Source organism: Pongo abelii, chromosome 15 (genome assembly GCF_028885655.2).
Source record: "Pongo abelii isolate AG06213 chromosome 15, NHGRI_mPonAbe1-v2.0_pri, whole genome shotgun sequence".
Taxonomy (NCBI): domain Eukaryota; kingdom Metazoa; phylum Chordata; class Mammalia; order Primates; family Hominidae; genus Pongo; species Pongo abelii.
Genome location: NC_072000.2, coordinates 87,281,914 through 87,307,234, shown reverse-complemented (window position 1 = coordinate 87,307,234; position 25,321 = coordinate 87,281,914). Strand labels below are relative to the sequence as shown.

Genomic DNA, 25,321 nt, shown 5'->3' with positions numbered 1-25,321 from the left:
GTTTCAATCAGTGAAATATCTGGCTATACCTATAATTTTTTTGACTGTTGAATGAGTTATTATTGTTATTCTTTGAGCATTCTGAGTAGTTTGTGTATAGGTTATGGATCTGTACAGAATTTTCAAGACTTTCTGTCATTTTCTTATTTACCTTGTAGACCTTCTCCATACCAACTTTACTTTCCAAGATCTCAATAAACAGCATAGTTTAAATTAGATAATAAACAATTTTAATGAAGAAATCAAGCCCTGAGGAAAACTTTGTAGTAGTTTTGAGGGGAAGCTAAGTATGTGTGCAGTAAGATTTCTTTTAGTGATATCATGATTATGCATCCATTATCAAAGTATAGATTTTGAAAATAAGAGTCACTTTTAATGGTGATTAATATTCATAGAGACAATGGGAAAGAAAATCCATTGCCTCCAAGTATTTTTTTTTTACTGTTTTTAATTGTCCAAGAAAACTAAGCCTTAACTATGTTCATTTGGGGATTGTCTTTATGGATGATGCTCCTGACAAATGCCCATAATATTGGGACTATTATCATTCGTTTACCAGGGATTCACTCAGAATTGTGTTACTTTTGGCCAATGATTGCTGTGATATTTGCAGAGCAAGTCTCCTTATAAAACAATATCAAAATCAATTGTAAAGAAGAAAGCTGAGACAGGAAGATAATTTCCATTTAAGGTTATGTTATATTGCCATTTTTCTCACTGAGCCATCACACATTTCCATCAGCACAATTTTCTAGCAGTGTCTATAATTTTGCCTCTAATTGCTACAGTGATCAGTGAAAATACTTTCTAAGTGTCACCTAATTCTTTAAATAGAACATAGGGTAGCTTGTCTTTCCTGCCCTTGCATCATAGACTAAAACAGGATGTACAATAGCAAGTTTGGGCTTAGCATCAGAAAGACATGGGTTCTAATTCCTACTCTGAGCCACAACAGCTACGCCATCTTGGGAATGTGCTCATCTCTTTCATTTCTTCCATGAATTGAAACAATTGTATATACCTGGTAAATGTATAAGGATGCAGTAAGTTAAGAAGTGAAATGCACTTAGAATAGTGCTCAATGAATTGTAGCCACTGTTGTTATTATAGTTCCCACTTAAGTTGTGGAATGATTCCAGTATGAGGCAGGTTATGAAATAATATGGTTTTTCTTCTAGGCCAGTGGCCCTATAAATTTCCATTGTTATCTGCTAATGAATATTTTGAGAGCAGACCTGCATAAAGATAAATTAAGCTTAGGAAAATAAAGAATTATGAAAAAAGTTTTATCAAAAGTCTGCCAGAATATCATAGGCTATCAAAAATGTTTAATCAAAAAAGGCTACTTTTAATGATACAATCAGCCGTTTTATTTTGTGTAATATCTGTACATGTATTGTTTATGTTCAACTTGTGGTCATGTAAAAAATTAACACATATTCCACGTTCATGGAGATTGTTTTAGCATATGCTTTACCTGGTGTGTTTTCCTTTTAAGATAAGAGAAACAAAGACAAAAATGGTGCAGCTTACTTCTAATGGCCTTCTAACAGTGATAAAAATGTGCTGCAGATGGGGGACGCTGATCCCACTGTCTGTGATTTTCTATTAATTGTCCAAGAACACTCATATTCTATACATTAATTTTAACATTCAAGATTATGTAAGAAAAGAAAGCACTTCTGACTCTATGTGTCTTTTGCTGTTTTGCTTTGTTTTTCCTTGCTTTGCTTCCTAGTCTCTCAACTATTTTCTCAAAGTTCGTCCTGGAAAAATGTTGTGTTTTGTGAACACCTCTGCCTTGAGTGCGTTCAATGGATGGATCCTCAAAAGAGAAATTGTATTCACTTGTGTACGACCCACTCCATATTGACGGTCTCTTCTCTGAATATTTGTTCTATATTTTTGCTGTACCTGAAACAGCCATCCCCTAACATGGCTGTTTCCCCAGGTGGGGACTGCTTTTTGTTTCCCCGCCCCTCCTCATACTCTGTGTATCTCATAATTGGGGAAAGGGTATTTTCTCAGGTACTGATTTCTCACTACAAAGCATTTATTCTCCCTATTCAACACAAAAGTCTTCCTCTTCTAACGGTACCCTCTTTTCTGGCACCAGGCCAATCTCTTCAAGGAGGCTGAAAGGACCTGCCTACACATGTGTCAAGTTTTTTACCCTAACCTTTCTTTCATAATGAATTATTTTCAAATATACAATAAAAGTAGAACATAGTAGAATTATATATTAAAAATAAACATAACTTCAGGTACATAAATATCTAGTTTTAACAGCTCAACATTTTTTTATTTTTTCTTTCTTCCTCCATTTCTTTCTCTCTTCCTCTTTCTTGCTCCTTTCCTCTCTCTTCCTTTTCTTGTCTTTCTTTCTTCCTTTTTTCTTTCTTTCTCTCTCTTCTTTCTCTTTCTTCCTTTCTCTCTCTTCTTTCTTTTTCTTTTTCTTTCTTCTTTCTTTTATTTCTCTTTCTTTCTTTCCCTTCCCTCCCTCCCTCCTTCCCTTCCTCCCTCCTTCCCTCCCTCCCTCCTTTCCTCCGCTCCCCTCCCCTCCCTCCCTCACTGCCTGCCTTCCTTCCTTCCTTCTTTCCGTTCTTTTTTCGTTCTTTCTTTTGAAGTAAAACATTGCAGATAGTAAAATCTTTTGATCCTTTGGTTCCCCTCTCAGTTATCCTCTTTCTTCCCCCTCTTAATATTACTCTATTCATACATCTTTTTAAGCTTTCACTATATGTGCATCTATTTTGTGTATTTTTAAAACTTTATGTAAAAATAAAACTCTGCATCTTGCCTTTTATAGTCAATAGCATGTTTTAAGATGTATGTTTTTCTTAATATATGTATATTAAAATTTCTTCAATAAATTTGTTTGTATGTCTCCTTGTGCACACGTTTAAGAGTTTTCTGAAATTTTTATTCTGAAGTAGAATATTTGAACTTAAAATATGCATAGCATTAACCAGATTAGATAGTACACAATTTCTCATTAATCGTTGTTCTAATTTATACTCCTGATATCAATGTAGGAAAATTCCAGTGTGTCTATATCTTCATCAATAGTTGGATTTTCTTTTCTTTACATTTTTTTTTCCAATCTGATAGATGTGTAATGATATCTCACTGGTCCTCAAAACATGTAATTCCAGTGTGGTTCCAATCTCCACAAGACAAATTATTTCCTTTCTGTAAGATTACCATTAACCTCTAAAGTGTTACATAAAATAGACATATTTCAATCTTCAGCTCTCTCAGTAGCACTTGAAATAGTTAACCACTTCTTTTTCTCTTAATATTAAGTGATTAATATTTACTAAATGAATGACTTAATAAATGAATGGAAACTACTCAGTATTTGTTGAAAGAAGTAATCTCTCAACCAACAAAGCAAAATAAGTTTTTTTCCTTTTTTTCAAACTGAATAAAATTTATTTCCTAAGATATTCATTAAATGTCTAGTAAGTTAAAGTATGTATACTAGACTTGAAAGATTCAAAGATGCAATTCTTAACCTTTTAGTATGGAACCATGTCTGGGGTAATATACACTTAATAAATATGTGTCTAGTAAATAACATCATCAACATGATCTCTTTTTCTCAAAGTATCTTTTATATTGCAAAATTCACATATGTTTGAATACTTCATTTTCTGACTTCTGTAGAAAGTTTGCGCCAAAAAGCATGAGCTATGTCTTCTTTTCTTTATGTAATGAGGGCATAAAATAGTGCCTGATACATGGCAAATACTATAAAGTCGATTTGTATTTGTGGAGAATATTAAAAAATTGGAAGATAAAAAAATTCCATAAAATTTTTATTTTAGTAAGGGTTCAAATGAAATTTAAGGTGTGTTATTCTTTATCCAGTATCTCTCCATGATAGAGAGATGACCTGGTTAGAACTTAAATCATGCAGAGAAGAACGGTAGGATAATATGATCAAAATACAGACATTTCTGAGAATGGATGGGCAAAAAAGAATGTAGAAAAAGCTCGTACCTCTTCATCTGGGTTTCAATATGAGTGTTGAGACTTCCCTGGGTTGATCTTGCAGGATTTATCTTAATGCTATATTGGTGCATTTGTAGATTGGCTTTCAAATTCCTCTGCCTCACAATTCATACGATTTCTGAATCAATAGCCATAGCAGTCCTTGTTACACAAAGCACTTTTTTTAAAATGGCGTGTGAGTTCCTAAATTGCAGCAATTTAAGTGTCATCACTTGGACTTCAATAAAATTTGGTCTATGGTCCTGTTTAAGTGCAAATTCTTACAAAAATGTTGTAATTTAAGCCATGTTGTTTTCAAATACAAGAGATATTTCCCGGCACTACTCTCACATAGTAGGTGTTCAATAAATGTCTATGGTATTATTAAGCTAAATGTTCACAGCATGCTGTTCAAAGAGGAGTTTTTGGTCTAAGGGATAATCTAAAATAACTTATGAGCTTCTAAACTTGGGAGATATCTTAATCAGTTTTGGCAGTTATAACAAAAAATACTGTAGAATTAAACAACAAACATTTATCCACTGCAGTTCTGAAGGCTGGGAAGTACAAAATCAAAGTGCCAGATAATTCAGTTTCTGGGGAGGGCCCTCTTTCTGGTTTGCAGAGGAAAACCTTGTTGTACCCTTACATGGTGGCAAACTTATCTCTCTTACATCTTTTTTTAAAGGGTATTAATCCCATTCATAAGGGTCTACCATCATGACGTAATTACTTTCTTAAAGACTCACCTCAAAATGCTGTCACATTGGGGATTAGCACTTCAACATATGAATTTGGGGAAACACAAACTTTCAGTCCACTGCAGGGAATAATGGTGAACTGGCAGAGGTGGGAAAGAAAGGAGGTTCTAAATGCTAGATAATTTGATAGTCTTGCCTACCTCAGAATGATCTAGAAAGTTTTTATAGAAGTAAATCTCAAATGATTGTATGGATATTTAATGTGTCAGTTTTACCTGGTGTCAAAATACTTTATAAAAGAAACAAAGGTAACAACAGAAGCCATGCTGAAACTAGGATTTTGTGTTTTCCCACAGAACTATAAAAAAATAAACCCGTCAATCAAAGCTACCTCCCAGATTCAGGGCTCTGGTCCCTTAGACATAACAAACTCCTCCTTGTATTCACAAGCCCCAGAGACATCCACTTGTGAGCTCTCAAAGCATCTAAAATGAATCCTGATAATCTGGTCTTTAATAAGAGCAGACCACCCAAAGTTGGCAGACATAATAGTAATTTATTTTCAGAACAAACTGCCTTTATTTTTGACAGGAAGAATCTTCCTCCACAAAGTCTCAGGGAGAGGATTACTACTTTCTGCACACTCAGTGAACATTTATTATTGAGTCACCAGAAATGAACAAAATATAAAAGCCTTAGAACAAACTTAACAAAACAGCCTGGAGATTTAAGGGGGGAAATATTAAAGAAATATGTATGGGAAACAGTCTACAGAAAACGATGAGTTAGTTAAAACTTTTCAATTGTCAAACATTCTCTAGGCACATCTATTCACCTAAAATCTATAATCATATAAAGACTTGTGAATGGGTGTCTCACTTGAAGATTCTAAACTCTTTCTTTAAGACAGATACTGATCTTTAATGCTTTTCTCCTGCCTAGCTCCTAGTAATGTTTAGCTCTTAAGAAACTTGTGTATTGCTATAAGCACATCAAAAGAATGGCATTAGAGAAGTGTGAGTCATGAAAGCCACGATATCTAAGTGAAATTCATTTCCTAAATTGCATGGTGTATGAGATTGCAATAATAATTTTCTGAAAACCTTCATTAATATCTTATAGAGCACCCTAGTCAGTATAAAGATGAAATATGCAAAATATCTACCTCTGGACTAACAACTTAACATGCAGAATCAAAAAAACAAACAAAAAATTGAAATATATGAGAGATGATGGATCAGAGAGTTTTTGTTTGCTTATTATTTTTTTAACTGACTGCTGGGAAGAATTAGATTTACAAGTGGTGATAAAAGGTGTATAAGTAAGTAGATTTTCTATATGTGAGATGTTGAAATAAGGAGGCTGGCAAATTCTTTGCTTGGAATAGGCAAAGATAATTAAAACCTTTTGTATCTCTACCTTCAATTAAACTAGACAGAAAGAAAAATCTCAAACTTATGGACCAATTAAAAATGGCAGATGAATTCCACAGGTTTCAGAAAACACTATTCATATAGCAAGATAAAAATAATTTCTGGAGAAATTTCAGATCCAAGAATCGAAACAGTAGAATCCTATATTGATTGCAATTAGTAGAAAAAAATCTTGTTCCTAAGGTGTTTTTTTTTCTTAATAATTTCAATTTTTGTTTTATATTTAGTAGGGGGTACGTGTGCAGTTTTGTTACATGGGTGCATTACAAAATGCTGAGGTTTGGGGTATGACTGATCCTGCTACTGAGGTACTGAGCATAGTACCCAATAAATTTTTTAACCCTTTCCTCCCTCCCATCCCGCTCTAGAAGTCCTCAGTATCTATTGTTGCTATCTTTATAAAGACCCAATGTTTAGCTCCCACTTATAAGTGAGAACATGTGGTATTTGGTTTTCTGCTCCTGCATTAACTTGCTTAGGATAATGGCCCCCAGCTGCATCCATGTTGCTGCAAAGGATGTGATTTCATTCTTTTTTTTTACAGCTGCGTTGTATTTCATGGTGTATAAGTACCACATTTTTTTATCCAATCCACCATTGATGGGCACCTAAATTGATGCTATGGCTTTATTATTGTGAAGAGAGCAGTGTTGAGCATATGAATGCATGTGTCTTTTTGGTAGCATGATATATTATCTTTTGATATACCCCCATGAATGGGATTGCTAGGTTGAATGGTAGATCTGTTTTACGTTCTTTGAGAAATCTCCAAAATGCTCTCTACAGTGGCTGAAGTAATTTACATTTCCACCAACAGTGTATAAGCATTCCCTTTTCTCCACAGCCTTGCCAGCATCTATTGCTTTTTCACTTTTTAGTACCAGCCATTCTGACTGGTGTGTGATGATATCGCATTGCGATTTTAATTTGCATTTCTCTGATGGTTAATGATGTTGAGCATTGTTTTTCATATGTTTGTTGGCTGCTTGTATGTCTTCTTTTGAGAAATGTCTTTGCTTGTTGAATTAAAGTTTCTTACAGATTCTGGATATTAGACCTTTGTTGGATGCATAGTTTGAATATATTTTCTGTTATTCTGCAGGTTGTATGTTTACTCTCTTGAGAGTTTCTTTTGCTGTGCAGAATCTCTTTAGTTTGAGTCCTAGTTGTCAGTTTCTGTTTTTGTTGCAATTGCTTTTGAAGACAGTCATAAATTTTTTTCCCAAGGCAGATGTCTAGAATGGTGTTTCCTATATTTTGTTCAAGGATATTTATGATTTGATTAAATCTCTAATCCTTCTTTAGTTAATTTTTGTATGTGGTGAAAGGTAGGCGTACAATTTCATTGTTTTGTATGTGGTTGGTCAGCTCTCCCAGCACAATTTATTGAATAGGGAATCCTTTATTTTTGTTGACTTTGTCAAAGATCAAATGGCTATAGGTGCACAGCTTTATTTCTATGTTCTCTAACCTGTTTCATTAGTCTATTTGTCTGTATTTGTGTCAGTACCATCCTGTTTTGGTTATTGTAGCCATATGATATAGTTTGAAGTCAGGTAACACGATGCCTCTGGCTTGTTTTTTGCTTAGGATTGTTTTGCTATTCAGGCTCTTCATTGGTTCCATGTGATTTTTAAAATAGTTTTTCTAATTCTGAGAAAAAAATGACATTGATATTTTGACAGAAATTGTATTGAATCTATAGATAGCTTTGAGTAGCATGGTCGTTTTAATGATATTGATTCCTCCAGTCCATGAGCATGTAATGTTTTTCATCTGTTTGTGTCATCTATTATTTCTTTCAGCAGTGTTTTGTAGTTCTTCCTGTATAAATCTTTCACCTCCTTCATTAGCTGTATTCCTAGGTGTGTGTGTGTGTGTGTGTGTGTGTGTGTCTATTGTAAATGGGATTGCATTCTTGGTTTCGCTCTCAGCTTGAATGTTATTGGTGTATAGAAATGACACTGATTTCTGTACCTTGATTTTGTGTCCTGACACTTTACTGAAGTCATTTATCAGTTCCAGGAGCCTTTTGGTGGAGTCTGTAGGATTTTCTAGGTCTAGACTCTGATAGTGAAGAGAGTGACTTTTTTATTTATTTTTATTTTTCCTATTTGAATTCCTTTTATTTATTTCTCTTGCCAGATTGCTGTGGCTAGGACTTTCAGTACTATGCTGAAAAGGAGAATTGGGAGTAGGCATGCTTGTTTTTTTCCAGTTCTCAAGGGGAATTCTAGCTTTTGTCATTCAGTATGAAGTTGGCTGTGGGTTTGTATAGATGGCTCTTATTATTTTGAGGTATGTCCCTTTGATGCCTAGTTTCTTGAGGGTTTTTATCATGAATAAATTTGATCGAAAGCTTTTTCTTTGTATATTGAGATGATCATATGTTTTTTGTTTTTAAATCTGTTCATGTGGTGAATCATATTTATTGATTTGTGTGTGTTGAACCAACCTTGCCTCCCAGGAATGAAGCCTATTTTATCGTGCTAAATTAACTTGTTGATGTGCTGCTTGATTTGGTTTAACAGTATTTGGTTAAAAATTGTTGCATCTATGTTCTTCAGGGGTGTTGGCCTGTAGTTTTCTTTCTTCGTTGTGACATTGTTAGGTTTTGTGGGGTTTTTTTTTTAATAATCAAAAAAGGAGCAGTTGGAAAAACACTGGACAAGTTGGCTGAATGAAGAGTGAATGTGTGTGCTGTATTTAGGAGGGTTAGAGAGTGTGGAGAACAAAAGGGAGTGCAGAAAAGGGTAAGGAGCCCCAAAGGATGGAGAAATAGAAAAGAGAACTTACATGTAGACTTCATCTACTTTACTAATTTATAATGTGCTCTTTTGTGCCAGGATATAGAAGGAAATAAAACATTAAATTAATATGCAAAAATTATAATAACTACTTCTATAATTAAATGAGAAATTTGAATACCTATTTCTTTGATAATATCAGAAGAGAAACATTTTAAACAACTACTTGGTAAGTGAAATCCTCAGGGCAAGGGTTGGGTGGAGACAGCAAATGGCTCTAGTATTAGGGTTGTTGTAGTTAACAGATAAAAATAGAGGATTCTCAATTCATTAGAATTTCAAGTAAATAAATATTATTCACACAAGCATGTCCCATGTAACAACTTGGACATGCTTTAACTACAAAGTTATCTGTTAGTTATTTAAGTTCACATTTTACCCAGCACCCTTTAATTATCTGGTAACTTCATCTGCATTAAAATGTGGGTAGGAGAAAGCACAGATGAGTTAGTGAAGAAGAAAATACATGGTAGTAGGCCATGCCGGACATAAAAATTAAAAAGCACACAAACACACAAAACAATGAGGTTTACTGTACAGTTTTAAATTAAATGGTATATGGTGCCATAATATATCCTTTCTCAACTTTAGACTCACACTCCATTAAAAGGCCACTACATAAAGCTTGTATAAGTGGTTTGATGAGGAAAAGGATTAACATAAAATTATACTAGAGGAGGGAGGGTGGCAAAGTCTGGCATAAAGTGATAATTAAAAAATCATGTGTAGTTCTGACCTTAACGTTACTAAAATATGAACCTTATTTCTCTCTTTCCATTTCTTCAGAATTTGCTCTATTCTCAAAGTTGCAAAATGTCTGGGCACAGGCTGTGTTGCATTTCTCACATACAGTATGAGCACAGAAGCTTATCCATTCTGTTGCAGCAGGTCCAGAGAAGTTTCACTGAAGTGCTTTGGTTTTTATTGAATTGCACGCTTATTATCTCTGGACAAGAAGATGTGTACATGAAAAGGATGTTTTGATAGGCCTGACCTGAGCTGTATGCTCACAATAAAAGCTAGAGACACAGTCATTTGACATTAAAACAACTGAGAAAAGGTGATGAATCTTGAGAAGAAATTGGGATATTATGTACAAAAGAGGTGTTATAATCGTTTATGGCCAAAACGAAACCAAAGGAAAAAAAAGCAAGAAAACAAACAAACAAAATCAAAAAACAAAAACACTAGCAATGCTCCACTATAAAGTTTAAACAGATCTTACTTTGGTTCAGACTTTAGAAACTGATTGACATCTGGGTTATGTATATTTCACTTCCCACTTTCTGCATGGTAATCTTCTAAATTTTAGCAACTTACCTTATAATTCCTTTAGGCTTGCTATGAAGCCTGCCCCAGATAAGTGCCTCATAAAAGAAGAATAAACAAATGAATGAATAAAAGGAAATACCATACTACGGACTTTTGAATAGAAAGATTTTCTCTACAACACATTAAAAGAATGAACCAGCAGAACAAACTTCAAACTTTAAAACAATGTTGTTTAAGTTAATCATGTCTGAGATGATAAATAAATCAACAGGAAAAAAGTGAACTTCAAAACGTGTATCTTTAGGAAGATTTGAATTGGAAAACCACTGACAATTGCTAAAGTGACCTTTGACTAGTTATTCATCTATGGAATCGGAAGAAAAGTTACTTGATTGTGTTGGCATGATGATTAAATATGACTTATGTACATGTAAGTGCTGAGCACTAGTCTATAACCTCTGTGGGCATTGCGATCACTATGGCATATCCAGAGACTAGCTCAATTTCTAGTACATTGGAGGTACTTGATAAATGTTTCCTTAATTTGAAATCTGAGAACAGGACATTAAGGTGAGTTATCCTGTTTTCTTTCTTTTCTCCCCCCTTCATCTCTAGAAGGTGTGTGTGTGTGTGTGTGTGTGTGTGCGTGCGCGCGCATGTGTGTATGTTTGAGAGAGAGAGTGAGAGAGAAAGAGGTGGGGGTGGGGTGTTATTTAGGGTCAAAATACAAAGTAGTAACAATTCATTGTCCTTTCAAAGAAAACATTATTCAAGCTTCATTCTGACTTATAAATAAGCACATGTCACATATGTCAGGGATCCATCACATTTTACTGAGTATTCAAAATTTCATTTGTTTTCGCTCTTAGTTCTTTGACATTAGATCCAGCAGTTGAGATACATTTTGCTTGTGCTGCAGTTTTCTATTATGGGTATGTAACGTGTCTAATAAGGAAATGAGAAACTAAAATTGTTGCTTTTTCCTCCTGCCCCTCATTTCTTTTTCTCATGCTCTGAGAAAGGTCTTCTGTTTATTATATAATTCTTCAAAGGAAAAAGTTGTCTATGTATTAATTATGCAGTGACATAAGAGGAATTTTTTGTGATTTTTTAAAATTTCCTTAGGTTTTGGGGGAACAGGTGATGTTTGGTTCATGAGTAAGTTCTTTAGTGGTGAATTGTGAGATTTTGGTGCACCCATCACCCGAAAAGTATTCACTGTACCCAATTTGTAGTCTTTTACCCCTCACCGCCCTCCCAACCTTTCCGCCAAGTTCCCAAAGTCCATTGTATCATTTTTATGCTTTTGCATCCTCATTGCTTAGCTCCCACTTATGAGTGAGAACATATGATATTTGGTTTTCCATTTCTGGGTTACTTTACTTAGAATAATGGTCTCCAATTCCATTCAGGTTGCTGTGAATGCCATAATTTCATATATATATATGAAATTATATATATTATAATATATATTATATAATTATAATATATAATTATGTATTCTATATAATATATAATAATATATAATTATATATTATATATAATTGTATATTATATATATCACAATTTCATTATCCAGTCATTGATTGATGGGCTTTTGGGCTGGTTCCATATTTTTGCAACTGTGAATTGTGCTGCTATAATCATGTGTACAGGTATCTTTTTTTGTATAATGAATTCTTTTCCTCTGAGTAGGCACACAATAGTAGGATTACTGGATCAAATGATAGTTCTACTTTTAGTTCTTTAAGGAATCTCCACACTGTTTCCCATAGTGGTTGCACTAGTTTACATTCTAACCAGCAGTGTAAAAGTGTTCCCTTTTCACTGCAACCAGAAAACTTTGTTGAATCTAATGTGATATGACAGAATATCTACAGGTTTTATTTAATTTTAAATGTTCTATGTCAGTTAATATTTATGTCATCATCTGTAGTAAGCTCCACATAGGTACATAAAACCATGAAATAGACCTCACAGAAATTTCAAATATATGTTTACATTTGTAATGAGTTTTAAGATACTGTGAACTTAACTGATTTAAGTTAATAATTAAGTTTAAAATTTAGGTCAGAAGAAATTATAAAGGGATGATTTCGTAGTTAATATTATGAAGGAAAAACATTTCTACCATTTACTTAGAGTGACTGGAATTTTTATGGCTTATCAACATTAACTTATTAACTTTTACTCTGTGCGTATCATTGAACTTTATAATAGTTGAGAAATATAAATAATAATAATGTCATAGTATATATCTAATTACTGCTGATTCAGGTGTAGACAATATATTTGAAACATTTGTTGTATGTTCCATTATTGTTATAAACTTTAAAATAAAATGAGTTTTAACTGATGATAAAGGTAATTTATACTTATAACACATGTCAGACATGTGGGAAGCTTGGAACTCCAATTACAAATTGTGAACAAACCCACTACAAAGATAATCTCTAGTATTTTTGAACACATTATTCTAAACCACTTTCTCTGTATAAACACCAGATACATATATTTCAGCATTATTGACTGTAGTCTGAGGAGTTTGGAGGTGAGGAAGTTTGAACAATAGGGAGGTATTAGCAATTGCTGTCCCGTGGAATTAATATTTGAGAGGCTAAGAGCCAGCAGATGCCCTGAGAAAGCTGGCATGTGTGTCAAATACACATAAAAAATGGGAAATATGACATGAAATAGGCTGGAGAGATGGACAAGGGAACATCACCAAGGAGATAAGAACTTTGGTCTTTATCATGAGAACAATGTTGTAAATGAATCCTGGGAATGACACCCAATGACCCTCTCTGTTGTTAATTCCCTCTCACTTGAGTGTCTGAGGAGCCTCTAAACATGATGAGATATCATTTCCCCAGAATTATGTTACTTAACTTGGCAAAAACGTGACCCAATTTAATCACATTAGGGTTTTTAGAGTTTTTTCTAGCTGGTAGCCGAAAAAAAAGAGAGATTTGCAGCATGAGAGTGACTCAATGCATCATTCCTTCTTTCGAAGGTGAAAGGGTCCTCATCCTAGAGTCTAGGTGGTCTCTGGAAGCTAAAAGCAACTCCTGGCTGACAGCCAGCAAAGCAGCAGGGACTTTAGTCCTAAACCTGATGAAAGGAAATTCTGCCCCAAACAGAAATGGGCCTGGAAATGAATTCTTTCCCAGAGTCTCCAGATAAGATTTTAGCCGGAAGACTCCTTTGTTTTGGCCTCCTGAGATATTTAGCAGAAAACTCAGTTGAGTTTACTTGGACTACTGACCTATAAAACTCTAAGATAATAAATTGGTGTCATTTTAAGTCATAAAGTTTTTGGTAATAGCCTGCAGTGATAGAAAACTAAAAGTAATGGAAAATATTAGACAAAGAGGTATCAAAATTTGATTTGCATTTTGAAAATGTCACTCTCTGGGGAAGAGGAGAGAGAGAGAGAGAGAGAGAGAGACAGAGAGACAGAGACAGAGACAGAGTGCAGAAAGAAAGAATTCCTGAGTACATGCAGGAATAGCAGAAAGATCTGTTAGGAAGCATTTGAAATAATCTAGGACAAAGAAGATAGTATCTTGAACAAAGAGTAAAAGATGCAGTAATGGAGATTTTAAAAAAGAAAATCAGTGTCCATAAGGAATGTGCTACTTCTTTTACTCATTCAACTGAAGATGTTTTCAGAAGTGTGCTGGGTAATAGGGACAATGAGGATTGTGCTAAAAACATATACTTTTTTCTATATCAATTTCCACCCTCTCTCTCCCTTCCTGCTTCCCTGGAGGTTGTTCTGTAGAGACTACAGAAATAAATTCTCCTGCCCTCTTGTTTTGATTTGAATTTAACCAATGAGAAGCACTGGTAGGGGACTGAAGGGAGGGAAGAGAGTGAGGCCAGAGCATTCATTTTTTCCTTTCATAATTCATTTTCATTATATTCATTATATTTCATTCATATTCATTATTCTTATTTGCATTTTACTCAATATTCTCCCCATAGGTCATTGTGAACCGACTGCATCACTTAACCAAACATCATAATGCCTATTGGTGGCCCTCTCCCCTTCCCTTCTTCTGGATGTGGCACACACTCTTTTCTATTACCCCCTTTAGGCCTAGGAGTGATATACTAGGTCTGGGAATTGCATTATCCCAGTCTATGGCCAATTCATTGTAAATAGTTTCACCTTGAATTATTTTCAATATACTCTCTCTGAGGATGCCATCAATTCCATGTATGGATTTCAAATCTAATCCAAGTGCTTAGCCCCTTTTTCACTATTGCATGTAGTGAATTCAAGTATCTCTCACACAAATGGTGATCATATGCACTGTGATAGATCAACCTAGAAAAGAATCATATATGGGAAGGGCTGACTGAGGACAGAGAGTAGATTTTGTTCAGATTGGATATGTAGTCCTTGAAGTATCATACCAACAAGCAAGTGGAAATATTAAGTAGGAGGCTGGATATGTGAGTGCATTAGTTTCTTTTCATTCTGCTGATAAAGACATACCTGTGGCTGGCGAGGTCTCACAATCATGATGGAAGGCAAGGAGGAGCAAGTCACATTTTACATGGATAGCAGCAGGAAAAGAGAGAGCTTGTGCAGGGAAATTCCCCCTTATAAAACCATCAAGTCTCCTGAGACTTACTCACTATCATGGAAACAGCACGGGAAAGATCTACCTCCATTACTCAGTTACCTCCCCTCCAGTCCCTTCTATAACCGTGGGAATTCAAGATGAGATTTGGGTGGGGACACAGTCAAATCATGTCAATGAGTTTAAAGTTTTTCAAAGATGTAAAGCCTAGAGATAGAAATAGTTCAAGTATGCAAGACCTGAATTCATAAATATTATGAGATTTTACAGGAGGTAAAGTATACAAAGAGAAAAAGGCCTAAAATTTTATTAGAAAGTTCAGACACTTTAATATTTAAAATACTGATAGTATAGCTTATATTTATGAAGCCAGGCACTTCTATACACTTTTTGCAATGTAGAAATTATGCCTCAGAGGGGCATGAGTGTTTTGCTGAAGATCATGTGCCTAGAAAGCGGAAGAGCAGATAGTCTGGCTCCAGAGCCTCTCAACTGGATAAAGATTACCCACAAAGGTGACAGAAAGAGTAGCCGAAGAGGGTGGTGGGATAACACAATTAGAGAAACGATTTTGATGACAACAGTGTCAAACACCTCTGAGGAGTCAAGTATGATGAGCACATAATGATATTCATTGGATTTAGTAACATGGAGACTGCTTTTTCTTTCTTTTGTTTTCCAGTCACAAAAAAAATTGATGCAATAAATTTCTTGCTTGTACCCATTATGCTTTTATCTTTTTCTAGAAGTAGAATTGCTAGATCAATGAGTATGTCCATTGTAACATTGATAAATAATTTCAGATTACTATTCAGAAAAGGTAGACATTTATACTCCTACCAGTAGTAAATGAAAATGTATGTTCCATCAAGTCTTTCCAACACTGCTGTCAACTTAACGCCTGTCAGCCTAAAATAAATTCCAATGTTGTTTAGTTTGTGTATATTTGACTAGTAGAGAGGGAGAAACATCTTGCATATAACAGTTGTGAAGTTATTATGTTTAGGGGTGCGACTCTTACAAAAGACAATGACAAAGAAAAGTCTGTAAATTATGCCTTCTTAATGTCTGACAAAACCCAAGTCATTAATGTCCATTAGAATATATTATTTTAGATTAATATTAACTAAAATTAATTCAAGAAAAAAATGCTTCTGTAATCCCTTTACCTTGCTGCATTTTTATTCCCATTTAGCAAACTTAAGCATCTGACATTTGTCATGTAGCCAAATACATACTCATTGAGCAAGATGACTGATGATGATTGATCATGGTGATGACAGCAATGATGATAATGATGATGATAGTAAGGATGACAATAACAATGGAACTCATGCCTTGATGTACTTTCTCAAGAGTTAAGTGTTTTCCTTTTAATATTTTCCAGAATTTTTTTTAACACAATTGCACTCAGGAATTAGAATATCATTTGTATTTCATTTTTTAAATCAGTGTGCAAAATGAGCAGGAATAAAGGGAGTTAAAATAGGAAAAGAATGAAATGTGATTTTGTTCACTTGCAGATGTGTGGGCGTGTGTATCTCTTTGCTGTCACCTGCAGCTCTGCCTAGCTTTGTATAGTTCTATGATATTCTATTTAATTTATATTCTGCTTAAGACTATTAAATTATTGGTGTAGTATAAGCAATACATCTTTTAAATTATAACCTCCTCCCACAATTATCACATAACTTCCTGTCTCCAACCTAAACAGTTCTCTGGCATTTTATGAGTTATCCATCTAGATCTGCTATTTGGTCCACATATTTACAATCAGAAATTTCCATGGAAAACAGACTTAATATATATTTATAGTACTGGTGGCTCATGCATACAAGGAGTATAGGAAAGTTTGGGTCTCATATTTGGCTCACAATTAAAGCAGATTGTTTTGCACATTTGAGTGACAGTAAGTATTTTCCTTCAAGAGACAACAATACGAAGTACAGTAAATTAACTTTCTCCAGAACAGAATATTTTTAATAACTGTAGATTCATATGATAGGTAGCAAAAGGAGTTTTATAGCAAGTTTGATGATAATTTATCATTTTTCTAAAGAAATATAATAATTTAACAAGTTAATAATAAAATAATACAATGATAAATAGAATAAATATATCAACCTAAATTTGAACAAAATGCTTAGAAATGTCCAATTTTAGTGTTTTCATTTTTGAAATGCCACTGCTGATTATGTGAATATTTTCCTCTCTAAAATTTATCCAAAATAACAAATTTAATTGGGTAACTCCCATCACTTAATCATAGCATTCTATTGATCATTCAAAAAAGTTATCTTCTGGCTATAATATCCAGCACAATCATTTTGATGCATAAAGGAGGGTCTCAAAGATATGCAAGAGTCCTTGCTTATTAATACAGATTTTCTAATGGCATGTATATGATGACGGGTAATATAATCCAAGAACTCTGATATAAAGGGTAAGAACTCTAAAAGGACTATTTAGAAGGTACTTTACATGTAAATATTACTAGTTTTCCTGTTTTAAAATGTTTTGCCTTACTATTCTGTGCTTTGTATTTCAAGTGGTTTATTCTAAATGTATGCATTAGCAGTTGTACAGCTAGGCACTTTTATTCGTGAGTGACAAAAAATAATTAGTTGAAGGCCGAAGGAAGGTAGTTCTTGTGAAGCATGGCATGATACAGAGGTTCAAACAACATCTTTGGAACTCGGTCTCCTCGCTATACCCTCTGCCCAAGATTGTCTTTGTGTTGGTGCAGGCTCTCTCATGGTGTCAATACAAGCACTATCCATTACATATGTCTCTCATTCGAGCAACTCCAACAAGACAGAACATTTATTTTGAAACAGTTCCCAGCAAAATCCCAGGGCTGGACTGGCACTCATTGGTACAGCTTCTGTATTAGTTCATTTTCATGATGCTGCTAAAGACGTACCCGAGACTGGGCAATTTACAAAAGAAAGAGGTTTAATGGACTTACAGTCCATGTGGATGGAGAGGCCTCAAAATCATGGTGGAAGGCAAGGAGGAACAAGTCACATGGATGGCAGGAGGCAAAGAGAGAGATTGTGCAGGGAAACTTTCCCTTATAAAACCATCAGATCTTGTGAGACTTATTCACTGTCATGAGAACAGCATGGGAAAGACCTGCCCCCGTGATTCTATTAACTCCCACCAGGTCCCTTCCACAACATGCGGAATTCAAGATGAGATTTGGGGATGGGGACACAGCCAAACTATATGATTCCACCCCTGGCCCCACAAATTTTATCTTCTCACATTTCAAAACCAATCATGTCTTTCCAACTGTCCCCCAGAGTCTTAACTCATTTCAGCATTCACTCAAAAGTCCAAAGTCCAACATCTCATCTGAGACAAGGGAAATCCCTTCCATTAATGAGCCTGTAAAATCAAAAGCAAGTTAGTTACTTAATAGACACAATGGGGATACAGGCATTGGGTAAATACAATGATTCCAAATGGGAGAACTTGGCCAAAATAAAGGGGCTACTGGTCCCTTGCAAGTCCTAAATCCAGCAGGACAGTCAAATCTTAAAGCTCCAAAATGATCTCCTTTGATTCATGTATCATACCTAGGTCATGGTGATGTAAGAGGTGAGTTCCCATGGTCCTGGGCAACTCTGCCCTTGTGGCTCTTCAGGGTACAGTCTCCCTCAGCTGCTTTCATGGGCCAGTGTTGAGTGTCTGTGGCTTTTCCAGGCACACAGTGCAAGCTGTAGGTGGATCTACCATTCTGGGGTCTGGAGGACAGTGGACCTCTTCTCACAGCTCCACTAGGCAGTACCCAAGTAGTGACTCTGTGTGGAGACTCTGATCTCACATTTCCCTTCCACACTGCCCTAGCAGAGGTTCTCCATGAGGGTCCTGCCACTGCAGCAAACTTCTGCCTCTGCATCCGGGCATATCCATACATCCTCTGAAATCTAGGCAGAGGTTTCCAAACCTCAGTTCTTGACTTCCATGCACCTACAAGCTCAATACCACGTAGAAGCTTCCAAGGCTTGGGGCTTGCACCCTCTGAAGCAAGAGCCCAAGCTGTGCCTTGGCCCCTTTTAGTCACAAGTGAAGTTACTGGGACACAAGGCACCAAGTTCCTAGGCTGCACACAGCACAGGGACGCTAGGTCCAGTCCACAAAACCATTTTTTTTCCTCCTGGGCCTCTGTGCTTGTGATGGGAGGGGCTGCCATGAAGACCTCTAACATGGCCTGGAGACATTTTTCCCGTTGTCTTGGAAATTAACATCCTCATTACTTATGCAAATTTCTACAACCTGCTTGAATTTCTCCTCAGAAAATGGGATTTTCTTTTCTATCACATTGTCAGGCTGCAAATTTTCTGAACTTTTATGCTCTCCTTCCCTTATAAAACTGAATGCCTTTAATAGCACCAAAGTCACCTCTTGAATGCTTTGCTGCTAGAGATTTCTTCCTCCATATACCCTGAATCATATCTCTCAAGTTCAAAGTTCCACAAATCCCTAGGACAGGGGCAAAATGCTACCAGTCTCTGTGTTAAAACATAATAAGAATCACCTTTGCTCCATTTCCCAACAAGTTCCTCATTTCCATCGGAGACCATCTCAGCCTGGATTTCACTGTCCATGTAATTATCAGCATTTTGGTCAAAGCCATTCAACAAGTCTCTAGGGAGTTCCAAACTTTCCCATATTTTCCAGTCTTCTTCTGAGTCCTCCAAACTGTTCCTACCTCTGCCTGTTACCCAGTTCCAATGTCGCTTCCACATTTGTGGCTATCTTTGCAGTAAACCCAACTCTACTGGTACCAATTTACTGTATTAGTCTGTTTCACACTCCTGATAAAGACATACCTGAAACTGGGCGATTTACAAAATAAAGAGAGGTTTAATAGACTTACAGTTCCATGTGGCTGGGAAAGCCTCACAATCATGGTGGAAGGCAAGCAGGAGCAAGTCACATTTTACACGGATGGCAGTAGGCAGAGAGAGCTTGTGCAGGGAGACTCCTTCTTATAAAATCATCAAATCTCATGAGACTTATTCACTATCAGGGAACAACATGGGAAAGACCTGCCGCATGATTCAATTACCTCCCACTAGGTGCCTCCCATAACACATGAGAATTCAAGATGAGATTTAGGTGGGGACACAGCTAAACATATCAGCTTCCACCATATTTAACCATTCCAGGCAGGGTGTGGTGGCTCACACCTGTAACCCTAGCACTTTGGGAGGCCAAGGCAAGCAGATCACTTGAGATCATGGGTTCAAAACTAGCCCAGCCAACATGGTGAAACCCCATCTCTACTAAAAATACAAAAAAAAAAAAAAAATAGCCAGGTGTGGTGGTGGGTGCCTGTAATTTCAGCTACTTGGGAGGCTGAGGCAGGAGAATCGCTTGAACCTGGGAGGTGGAGGTTGCAGCGAGCTGAGGTCGCACCACTGCACTTAAGCCTGGGTGACAGAGTAAGATTGTGTCTCAAAAACAAAACAAAACAAAACAAATTCCAGTACACACTAGTGTAATTGGGAGGTTGGGAGGGTACGATGTTATATTTTGGCAGTCTGTGTTACATGGCCAAGTAGCTATCCCATCCAAACCAAATGAACTTAGATTAGGAGAGAGAAAAACCTTGCATTCTGAAATATCTAATAAATGAGTACATTTTAGCTATTTCTAATTCATAAATAAGAAATGCTGAAACTGCTGAAAATTCTTTCACAAAACCAACAGTACTTGCTTTTTCTTCTCTTGAGGCACAAGTAGCTCATTCATCTCAGAAAAGCACTTAGTATTTAGCTGTATTTTAATGTGAACCTTTCCTGGTTAACCATTACTAAGTCAAAGTGATTAAGTAGTGAAGCACTAATTGCCTCCAACTCTCCTTCATCCCAGAGTTAGATACAAGTGAGATACGAACAGGCAAAAAATTAGCTAAAGAGAGATGGTATAAGCGTGTGGCATGTAAAGTGGCACCTGTTCTGCGCTAGGATGTTCATCTGGAAAAGCAGTGATGAGACTGAATATTACTGTAATCCACGGAACCAGTGGAGACAACGTAATGAGTGCATGGTGCTATGGTTTGAATATTTGCCCCCTTCCAATCTCTTATGAAACTTAGTCCCCAGTGTGGCAGTACTGTAAGGTGGGGGCCTTTAAAAGGTGACTGGATTGGCTGGGTGTGGTGGCTCATGCCTATAATCCAGTGCTTTGGGAAGCTGAGGCAGGCGGATCATGAGGTCAGGAGATCGAGACCATTCTGGCTAACACGGTGAAACCCCATCTCTACTAAAAATACAAAAAATTAGCTGGGCATGGTGGAGGGCGCCTGTAGTCCCAGCTACTCAGGAGGCTGAGTCAGAAGAATGACGTGAATCCAGGAGGTGGAGCTTGCAGTGAGCCGAGATGGTGCCACTGCACTCCAGCCTGGGCGACAGAGGACAGAGCGAGACTCCGTCTCAAAAAAAAAAAAAAAAGAGTGACTGGATCATGAGGGCTCTGGTCATAGGGATTACTGTATTAATGGATTAATGAATGAATCAACTAATGAGTTAACGAATTAATGTGTTTTCATGGAGTGGAACTGGTGGCCTTATAAGAGGAGGAAGAGAGGCCTGAGCTAACAAGCTCAACCTCCTTGCCATGTGATGTCCTGTGCTGCCTTGGGACTCTGCAAAGAGTCCCCACCATCAAGAAGTCCCTCAACAAATGCAATCACTACACCTTGGACTTCTGAGCCTCCGTAACTATGAGAAATAAATTACTTTCATTTATAAATTACCAGTTACAGATATGCTATTATAAACAGAAAGCAGACTTAAGACGTGTACTGAAATCAAATCATAATGAGCACAAGTTGGCAAAAGACAAATTAAAAAGTAACCTATAGACTGTGTAAAGTTAAGATTCACAAGAGTGATTAGAGAACAGAGCAATTTTAATCAAAATGAAAGGGTACCTTAAGAATGTATATTTCTAACTATATTTCTTAGAACCACAGTTCCACAGAATATTGATGAAAAATGCAAAAAGGATTCATTGGTGAGATAAGATTTGAAAAATCTGAGAAAAATGAAGTTAAAAGGTTTCTTTCTTCCAAGGCATCTATAACCAGGTGCTAAGCATTAGCTGTCCCTGGCTTCTTGGCTACCAGCCCAGAGGCTCAGGGAATAGCTGGTGTCAACATTTGCTTGGGCTGGGATCAGGTAGAAGTAGGTATTAGAAAGCAGGTGTTGAGATTATCTGGGGTCAGCCCACACTAAAGCTAAACTAGATGCTGTGTTATCAGGTGCATTTTACTTCTGAGAGATTAGTCCTTGAGCAGTCAGGAGTGGCGGATTAGACACAGACGTAAGCCAGGCTTTGACTTAATAGGTCAGGAAAATGTTTGGGCAGAGGCCTGGATAGATTCAAAATTCTCACTAAGATCATTATTCCATATCACTCTGGGTTTACTCGTCTCTGCCTTTTCTCTAGTCCTATCTGATGGCTTGATTCATTTTAAGAGGGTTTAATCCTTTTTAGCAGGGAAACAATAGAGTAATGATGTGATTTATGGAGTGCGGACTGTAGGGAAAACACCACTCTAAACTGTCCATGCTTATTTAATTGCCAAACCACCCTATAAAGCAGGACACTTTATAGTATATTGGAGGAAACTGAGTCCCAGAGAAATTAACTAAATTGCATGGGAAACAACTGGATGTTGAAATCTCCAAAGCGCATACCCAACCACCTTGCTTTCTCACCTCATTCACATCAGGGTTTTCAATACCTGCTTCACATTTTTAAAAAATGGCAACTTCTAACTGGACTCAGGAGTCTACTCTCTTCGTATTGCTCACAGGGATGTTACAGGAAGCTTGTCTTTCTTAAAATCCATTGTTGGGCAGGAGGGAGGTAGCTTGCTTGTCTCCAAGGACAGAGATGGAACATTCAGAAATATGAAATCAACAATTTCCTCAGGACCACATATGGCCTTTGGAATCACAGATATCTGCTCCTCCTTCAAAGTTACCAGTTATACATATTATGCTCTTTGTATTTTTCCCTCATTTCCACTCTAAAGCAATGATCATGTCCCTCATAATTTATTGCTCCAAGATCATCAGCACTATGTAAAATGAAGACGCTTGCTTTCAGCTGCCCTTATCCCTAATTTCTAAGTCTATATTTATTGCCAAGATTAGGCAAGCAAAGTGTTTAGGAAGAGGTAGGAGAAGAAGTTCAGGTCTTTGAGAGATGGAGGAGGAGAAAGAGATTTTTGTGGATGAGGCGGTCAGCAGTTTACTCAACTAATAGGTTCCTTGTCTGCTTTGTGGCAGAGACCTGGGAAGGTGCAGTGGTCAGAGAGTAATAGCTGTGGAGTAAGACTGGGGAGAATGGCCCTAGGCATGGGGTATCTCAGCTGCGACAGATCTTGCTCTGTCCCCCGCATGGCCTAATAGCAGTCATTTAACTTTAAGGGGGGTTATGCAAATGTCTTAGAGATAACCACCTAAGACTATGGATATCTTTCCAAATGGCTTACTCTTGTACGTTTTGGTGGCCTTTCCATAACACTACAGGAGATGCAAGGGAAATCAGATAACGATAGGGACCTGACATTTCTATCAGCCTAGCACAGTTTTCCTCAGTTCAAAATGATTTTGTTGCCAGCAGACATTTGGCATTTTCTGAAGTCATTTTTTGTTGTGGCAAATGGGGGTGGGGTGCTGTTACTGGTGTCTAGTTGTAGAGACCAAGCATGCTGTGAAATATCATACAGTGCACAAGAAAGCCACCACCACCCACAAAAATTACTGGCCTCATGTCAGTAGCATTGAGATATGTCAACAATATATCAATCATTGATAAAGATTGACGTTGAGAAATCCTGGTGATATGGTTTGGCTCTTTGTTCCTACACAACTCCCATCCGGAATTGTAATCCCCATGTGTCAAGGGAGGGAAGTGATTGGATTATGGGAGTGGTTTCCTCCATGCTGTTCTCTTGATAGTGAGTGAATTCTCATGAGATCTGATGATCTGATACACGGTAGTCACTTCTCTCTCATTCCTCTCTCACCTGCTGTCACTTCTCTCTCACCTGCTGCCATATAAGATATGCCTGCTTCCCCTTCCACCATGACTGTAAGTCTCCTGAAGCCTCCCTAGCCATGTGGAACTGTGAGTCAATTAAACCTCCTTTTTTTTCATAAATTGCCAAGTTTTGGGTAGTATCTTTGTGGCAGTGTGAGAATAGACTAATACAACTGGTGATCTAACAACAAAGCATTCTAAATTTGATTTAATTTAAGGGAGGATAAAAAGTAAAAGAAACATCTGATTTCTTCCATACCCGAGATTATGGCTGTAAGGAGATTCCTGCTAAGATGGCTTATAGACACCCACATTGAATTGTTTTACCTTTGAACTAAGAGAGTTAGGAATTAAAATAAATCATTTTTCTTAAATTCATATAATTATGATAATAAACCTCTTATTTTGTTCATAGAATAAATGAAAAAAATGTTATAAGCAACAAAGAACATTTATAGTCAATTAAACATTTTATTTTATTCATTTTATATCAAAGAAAGAGACCTACCTTAATATATCAATTCAGGTAGCTAGATGCCATAATCACAGGTGGGTAACTCACGTGTGCTCCAGACCACCTCCAGACAGCTCGGTGATTGCCTATGCACAAGTCCAGATATCATTAGCTAATACTCAGAGACTTTTTAACAATATATCAATCATTCATAAAGATAGAGGTTGAGAAATTGTTCCTTTTCTAAAATGGTACAGTTCAAAGTCTCTTCTCCTCAACCTTATTTTCCATAGTCTCAACTCTGTTCTGCACGGGGCAGCTTGCACAGCAGTAAGATCTGCATTCATCATTCCGTGTTGAGCCTCTTGAGGATCTTTTTCATAACAAAAGCGTATCAGTATTTTTGTAAGTCCAAAAATGGACAATGGAATTAATCGCAGTGTCAAGGATAGAATGAGTTGACAGGTAAGATTTTGGGATAAAATATTGAATCATGTTTGAAGGACATTTATGTTTTACCTTTTATCCTTTTATAAAGGGAAGAGATTTTATGAAACACAGCACTAAGCTAAGTAACAGGAATACGAGATAGTATTGAGCTAAAATCTTACACTGCTGTGACAATTCTACGCACAAATATAAAAATGTGATCTATTGCTCTGTAGAGATACTTGGGTAAAAAATTAAATAAGCTGTGATAGCAATGCTAAAAATTAACATCCCCAGGTTTTAAGAGATTTTAAGAGTTTGATAATAATTGCTTTTTTAAAAAATCTTGAATCTATGGGAATTTACACTGTTAAAGTGCATCTTAAAAATAATGTTTTCTATTTAATATATAAATGCAGGTGCTGTAGACAGGGTGACAACGTGTGTACTCAGAGCCACAAATTACTCTTTTGAGGTAAGCCTATAATATTGCCAAAATGCGTAAGATTCAAAGAAAATTTCAGCAATCTCTACAATAAATGGCCACAGGGCAAGCAGGAAGGGAATT

The 25,321-nt window shown here is 36.5% G+C and overlaps 1 long non-coding RNA gene across 1 annotated transcript in view; it reads right to left on the bottom strand.

Annotated features, from left to right (window-relative positions):
• LOC129049800 (uncharacterized) overlaps nt 1–24,838 on the bottom strand; it is an 88,583-nt gene extending 63,745 nt beyond the window's left edge. The window contains exon 1 of the long non-coding RNA XR_008513137.2: nt 24,379–24,838. This is a non-coding gene — a long non-coding RNA (uncharacterized LOC129049800). The remainder of the gene's footprint in view (nt 1–24,378) is intronic.
• Between the last annotated feature and the right edge of the window lie 483 nt (nt 24,839–25,321).